Below are 7,431 nucleotides of genomic sequence, written 5' to 3' on the forward strand. Positions count from 1 at the left end.
CTCTGTCAGTGCTTCATGTTCTCTCTGTCTGTCAGTGCTTCATGTTCTCTCTGTCAGTGCTTCATGTTCTCTCTCTCTCTCAGTGCTTCATGTTCTCTCTCTGTGCTTCATGTTCTCTCTGTCTCTCAGTGCTTCATGTTCTCTCTGTCTCTCAGTGCTTCATGTTCTCTCTGTCTGTCAGTGCTTCATGTTCTCTCTCAGTGCTTCATGTTCTCTCTGTCTGTCAGTGCTTCATGTTCTCTCTGTCTCTCAGTGCTTCATGTTCTCTCTGTCTCTCAGTGCTTCATGTTCTCTCTCTCAGTGCTTCATGTTCTCTCTGTCAGTGCTTCATGTTCTCTCTGTCTCTCAGTGCTTCATGTTCTCTCTCTCAGTGCTTCATGTTCTCTCTGTCTCTCAGTGCTTCATGTTCTCTCTGTCTCTCAGTGCTTCATGTTCTCTCTCTCAGTGCTTCATGTTCTCTCTCTCAGTGCTTCATGTTCTCTCTGTCTCTCAGTGCTTCATGTTCTCTCTCTCAGTGCTTCATGTTCTCTCTCTCTGTCAGTGCTTCATGTTCTCTCTGTCTGTCAGTGCTTCATGTTCTCTCTCTCAGTGCTTCATGTTCTCTCTCAGTGCTTCATGTTCTCTCTGTCTCTCAGTGCTTCATGTTCTCTCTGTCTGTCAGTGCTTCATGTTCTCTCTGTCTCTCAGTGCTTCATGTTCTCTCTGTCTCTCAGTGCTTCATGTTCTCTCTGTCTGTCAGTGCTTCATGTTCTCTCTGTCTCTCAGTGCTTCATGTTCTCTCTGTCTGTCAGTGCTTCATGTTCTCTCTGTCTGTCAGTGCTTCATGTTCTCTCTCTGTCAGTGCTTCATGTTCTCTCAGTCTGTCAGTGCTTCATGTTCTCTCTGTCAGTGCTTCATGTTCTCTCTGTCTCTCAGTGCTTCATGTTCTCTCTGTCTCTCAGTGCTTCATGTTCTCTCTGTCTCTCTGTGCTTCATGTTCTCTCTGTCTCTCTGTGCTTCATGTTCTCTCTGTCTCTCTGTGCTTCATGTTCTCTCTCTGTCAGTGCTTCATGTTCTCTCTGTCTGTGCTTCATGTTCTCTCTCTGTCAGTGCTTCATGTTCTCTCTCTCTGTCAGTGCTTCATGTTCTCTCTCTCTGTCAGTGCTTCATGTTCTCTCTGTCTCTCAGTGCTTCATGTTCTCTCTGTCTCTCAGTGCTTCATGTTCTCTCTCTCTCTCTCAGTGCTTCATGTTCTCTCTGTCTGTCAGTGCTTCATGTTCTCTCTCTGTCAGTGCTTCATGTTCTCTCAGTCTGTCAGTGGTTCATGTTCTCTCTGTCTCTCAGTGCTTCATGTTCTCTCTGTCTCTCTGTGCTTCATGTTCTCTCTGTCTCTCTTTGCTTCATGTTCTCTCTGTCTCTCTGTGCTTCATGTTCTCTCTCTGTCAGTGCTTCATGTTCTCTCTGTCTGTGCTTCATGTTCTCTCTCTGTCAGTGCTTCATGTTCTCTCTGTCTCTCAGTGCTTCATGTTCTCTCTGTCAGTCAGTGCTTCATGTTCTCTCTGTCTCTCAGTGCTTCATGTTCTCTCTCTCAGTGCTTCATGTTCTCTCTCTCAGTGCTTCATGTTCTCTCTGTCTCTCAGTGCTTCATGTTCTCTCTCTCAGTGCTTCATGTTCTCTCTGTCTCTCAGTGCTTCATGTTCTCTCTGTCTCTCAGTGCTTCATGTTCTCTCTCTCAGTGCTTCATGTTCTCTCTGTCTCTCAGTGCTTCATGTTCTCTCTCTCAGTGCTTCATGTTCTCTCTCTCTGTCAGTGCTTCATGTTCTCTCTGTCTGTCAGTGCTTCATGTTCTCTCTCTCAGTGCTTCATGTTCTCTCTCAGTGCTTCATGTTCTCTCTGTCTCTCAGTGCTTCATGTTCTCTCTGTCTGTCAGTGCTTCATGTTCTCTCTGTCTCTCAGTGCTTCATGTTCTCTCTGTCTCTCAGTGCTTCATGTTCTCTCTGTCTCTCAGTGCTTCATGTTCTCTCTGTCTGTCAGTGCTTCATGTTCTCTCTGTCTCTCAGTGCTTCATGTTCTCTCTGTCTGTCAGTGCTTCATGTTCTCTCTGTCTGTCAGTGCTTCATGTTCTCTCTCTGTCAGTGCTTCATGTTCTCTCTGTCTGTCAGTGCTTCATGTTCTCTCTCTGTCAGTGCTTCATGTTCTCTCAGTCTGTCAGTGCTTCATGTTCTCTCTGTCAGTGCTTCATGTTCTCTCTGTCTCTCAGTGCTTCATGTTCTCTCTGTCTCTCAGTGCTTCATGTTCTCTCTGTCTCTCTGTGCTTCATGTTCTCTCTGTCTCTCTGTGCTTCATGTTCTCTCTGTCTCTCTGTGCTTCATGTTCTCTCTCTGTCAGTGCTTCATGTTCTCTCTCTCTGTCAGTGCTTCATGTTCTCTCTCTCTGTCAGTGCTTCATGTTCTCTCTGTCTCTCAGTGCTTCATGTTCTCTCTGTCTCTCAGTGCTTCATGTTCTCTCTCTCTCTCTCAGTGCTTCATGTTCTCTCTGTCTGTCAGTGCTTCATGTTCTCTCTCTGTCAGTGCTTCATGTTCTCTCAGTCTGTCAGTGCTTCATGTTCTCTCTGTCTCTCAGTGCTTCATGTTCTCTCTGTCTCTCAGTGCTTCATGTTCTCTCTGTCTCTCTGTGCTTCATGTTCTCTCTCTGTCAGTGCTTCATGTTCTCTCTGTCTGTGCTTCATGTTCTCTCTCTGTCAGTGCTTCATGTTCTCTCTGTCTCTCAGTGCTTCATGTTCTCTCTGTCAGTCAGTGCTTCATGTTCTCTCTGTCTCGCAGTGCTTCATGTTCTCTCTGTCTCTCAGTGCTTCATGTTCTCTCTGTCAGTCAGTGCTTCATGTTCTCTCTGTCTCTCAGTGCTTCATGTTCTCTCTCTCAGTGCTTCATGTTCTCTCTCTCTGTCAGTGCTTCATGTTCTCTCTCTCTCTCAGTGCTTCATGTTCTCTCTCTGTCAGTGCTTCATGTTCTCTCTGTCAGTGCTTCATGTTCTCTCTCTCTCTCAGTGCTTCATGTTCTCTCTGTCTCTCAGTGCTTCATGTTCTCTCTGTCTCTCAGTGCTTCATGTTCTCTCTCTCTGTCAGTGCTTCATGTTCTCTCTGTCAGTGCTTCATGTTCTCTCTGTCAGTGCTTCATGTTCTCTCTGTCTCTCTGTGCTTCATGTTCTCTCTGTCTCTCTGTGCTTCATGTTCTCTCTGTCTCTCAGTGCTTCATGTTCTCTCTGTCTCTCAGTGCTTCATGTTCTCTCTGTCTCTCAGTGCTTCATGTTCTCTCTGTCTCTCAGTGCTTCATGTTCTCTCTGTCTCTCAGTGCTTCATGTTCTCTCTGTCTCTCAGTGCTTCATGTTCTCTCTGTCTGTCAGTGCTTCATGTTCTCTCTGTCTCTCAGTGCTTCATGTTCTCTCTGTCTGTCAGTGCTTCATGTTCTCTCTGTCTGTCAGTGCTTCATGTTCTCTCTCTGTCAGTGCTTCATGTTCTCTCTGTCTGTCAGTGCTTCATGTTCTCTCTCTGTCAGTGCTTCATGTTCTCTCAGTCTGTCAGTGCTTCATGTTCTCTCTGTCAGTGCTTCATGTTCTCTCTGTCTCTCAGTGCTTCATGTTCTCTCTGTCTCTCAGTGCTTCATGTTCTCTCTGTCTCTCTGTGCTTCATGTTCTCTCTGTCTCTCTGTGCTTCATGTTCTCTCTGTCTCTCTGTGCTTCATGTTCTCTCTCTGTCAGTGCTTCATGTTCTCTCTCTCTGTCAGTGCTTCATGTTCTCTCTCTCTGTCAGTGCTTCATGTTCTCTCTGTCTCTCAGTGCTTCATGTTCTCTCTGTCTCTCAGTGCTTCATGTTCTCTCTCTCTCTCTCAGTGCTTCATGTTCTCTCTGTCTGTCAGTGCTTCATGTTCTCTCTCTGTCAGTGCTTCATGTTCTCTCAGTCTGTCAGTGCTTCATGTTCTCTCTGTCTCTCAGTGCTTCATGTTCTCTCTGTCTCTCAGTGCTTCATGTTCTCTCTGTCTCTCTGTGCTTCATGTTCTCTCTCTGTCAGTGCTTCATGTTCTCTCTGTCTGTGCTTCATGTTCTCTCTCTGTCAGTGCTTCATGTTCTCTCTGTCTCTCAGTGCTTCATGTTCTCTCTGTCAGTCAGTGCTTCATGTTCTCTCTGTCTCGCAGTGCTTCATGTTCTCTCTGTCTCTCAGTGCTTCATGTTCTCTCTGTCAGTCAGTGCTTCATGTTCTCTCTGTCTCTCAGTGCTTCATGTTCTCTCTCTCAGTGCTTCATGTTCTCTCTCTCTGTCAGTGCTTCATGTTCTCTCTCTCTCTCAGTGCTTCATGTTCTCTCTCTGTCAGTGCTTCATGTTCTCTCTGTCAGTGCTTCATGTTCTCTCTCTCTCTCAGTGCTTCATGTTCTCTCTGTCTCTCAGTGCTTCATGTTCTCTCTGTCTCTCAGTGCTTCATGTTCTCTCTCTCTGTCAGTGCTTCATGTTCTCTCTGTCAGTGCTTCATGTTCTCTCTGTCAGTGCTTCATGTTCTCTCTGTCTCTCTGTGCTTCATGTTCTCTCTGTCTCTCTGTGCTTCATGTTCTCTCTGTCTCTCAGTGCTTCATGTTCTCTCTGTCTCTCAGTGCTTCATGTTCTCTCTGTCTCTCAGTGCTTCATGTTCTCTCTGTCTCTCTGTGCTTCATGTTCTCTCTGTCTCTCTGTGCTTCATGTTCTCTCTGTCAGTGCTTCATGTTCTCTCTGTCAGTGCTTCATGTTCTCTCTGTCAGTGCTTCATGTTCTCTCTGTCTGTCAGTGCTTCATGTTCTCTCTCTCTCTCTGTGCTTCATGTTCTCTCTCAGTGCTTCATGTTCTCTCTCTCTGTCAGTGCTTCATGTTCTCTCTGTCTGTCAGTGCTTCATGTTCTCTCTCTCTCTCAGTGCTTCATGTTCCCTCTCTCTGTCAGTGCTTCATGTTCTCTCTGTCTGTCAGTGCTTCATGTTCTCTCTGTCTGTCAGTGCTTCATGTTCTCTCTCTCTCTCAGTGCTTCATGTTCTCTCTCTCTCTCAGTGCTTCATGTTCTCTCTCTCTCTCAGTGCTTCATGTTCTCTCTCTCAGTGCTTCATGTTCTCTCTGTCTGTCAGTGCTTCATGTTCCCTCTCTCTGTCAGTGCTTCATGTTCTCTCTCTCTGTCAGTGCTTCATGTTCTCTCTGTCAGTGCTTCATGTTCTCTCTCTCTGTCAGTGCTTCATGTTCTCTCTGTCTCTGTGCTTCATGTTCTCTGTCAGTGCTTCATGTTCTCTCTGTCTCTCAGTGCTTCATGTTCTCTCTGTCTCTCAGTGCTTCATGTTCTCTCTGTCTCTCAGTGCTTCATGTTCTCTCTGTCTCTCAGTGCTTCATGTTCTCTCTGTCTGTCAGTGCTTCATGTTCTCTCTCTCAGTGCTTCATGTTCTCTCTGTCTGTCAGTGCTTCATGTTCTCTCTCTCTCTCTGTGCTTCATGTTCTCTCTGTCTCTCAGTGCTTCATGTTCTCTCTCTCTGTCAGTGCTTCATGTTCTCTCTGTCTGTCAGTGCTTCATGTTCTCTCTCTCTCAGTGCTTCATGTTCTCTCTGTCTGTCAGTGCTTCATGTTTTGTTCAGCAGGTTTTTGTCTCAGCTTAATGTTAGTCTTTGTATGATGGGACTATTATACTATTCTACATGTTTTGCTTTTAAATGCTGAAACATGTGAAGTGGTATCTTCTGTGAGTTTCATTATGAATTGAAAAGTACATGGTTGATGTTTTGGTATTATTGCATATTACTTAAATATGTAATTTAGTTTTTTTTTAAAGCAACACATTTCAGTTTAGTTATGACGATAACAATGGTAATGTATATTTCTCTATACCAGTGGTCTTGGAAAGATCACCAATTTGTACATCAACTCACGTTCACCCTTTTACTCCAAACAACATCCGGGATTATCAATTAACCCTCAACACTCCGGTCAAGAAATACAGATCTTTCACAATTGGATTGCCAATGGAGATGACCTGGTACTGTCTAAAGGTTAAGACATGACCTGGTACTGTCTAAAGGTTAAGATATGACCTGGTACTGTCTAAAGGTTAAGACATGACCTGGTACTGTCTAAAGGTTAAGAGATGACCTGGTACTGTCTAAAGGTTAAGATATGACCTGGTACTGTCTAAAGGTTAAGAGATGACCTGGTACTGTCTAAAGGTTAAGATATGACCTGGTACTACCTAAAGGTTAAGATATGACCTGGTACTACCTAAAGGTTAAGATATGACCTGGTACTGTCTAAAGGTTAAGATATGACCTGGTACTGTCTAAAGGTTAAGATATGACCTGGTACTGTCTAAAGGTTAAGAGATGACCTGGTACTGTCTAAAGGTTAAGATATGACCTGGTACTGTCTAAAGGTTAAGATATGACCTGGTACTGTCTAAAGGTTAAGATATGACCTGGTACTACCTAAAGGTTAAGATATGACCTGGTACTACCTAAAGGTTAAGATATGACCTGGTACTGTCTAAAGGTTAAGATATGACCTGGTACTGTCTAAAGGTTAAGATATGACCTGGTACTGTCTAAAGGTTAAGATATGTCATCTGTTTGCTGCAAATGCACTCAAACTTGTCTATCCTTTTGGACCAAATTAGAATCTGTCGTTAGGCCATATTACTAGAAACCTACTGGATTTAATGATGTCTAGGTAACTGATGTTTACCAGTTGTAAATTTCACTGTGCCTTGCAAATTCTTTTTTAAAAATGTGTTTATTTAAGTAGTGAGTATAATAGGTTACTTCCCCAATCTAGATACAGGACCTGGGCTGTCTCAATAGTGTAAGCGTGCTTCCTTTCATTGTACTTCTCCTTCGTGATCTCTGATCTGGCAGGTGGAAGCAACATATGGTGAAAGCCTCTCTCACCTATCATGAAGGAAAGGAGATGAAAGAAGGAAGCCAGTGTAGTGGATTGAGATATCTCCCATGCAGCCCCAGTCTCCTTTATATTAAGCCCAATGCTCTTAGACACCGGTCAGTGTTGTCTTAAAAAGGAAAGGAATTGATTTGGTATATGAATGAACCTGGTCTGCCAAACAACAGCCAAACAGCTGTTAAATATGCCTACCTGGTCAGGTCAAGGGGTCAGTAGTAACTCCAGGCTCTTATGTCCACTACTACGGTGGCCCAGAGTGGACATCTATTAGTTTACAACCAAGGTTGGGGGTAAATTCCATTTCAATTCAGGAAGGAAAAATTGGAATTTCAACAATCGTCAATGCTTTTTAATGAGGAAACATTTGGAATTGTAATTTGGTTTTAACTTTCTGATTTGAAATGGAATCGAACCCCCCCGTCAACCCTGTTTACAACCATGTACATTATTACATACCGATGAATGTTCTAGTTTGTTCAGGTCAAAGTGCTGCGTTTCGGTGTTTTCTTA

The sequence above is a fragment of the Oncorhynchus tshawytscha genome, linkage group LG31 (assembly GCF_018296145.1).
Source record: "Oncorhynchus tshawytscha isolate Ot180627B linkage group LG31, Otsh_v2.0, whole genome shotgun sequence".
Taxonomy (NCBI): Eukaryota; Metazoa; Chordata; class Actinopteri; order Salmoniformes; family Salmonidae; genus Oncorhynchus; species Oncorhynchus tshawytscha.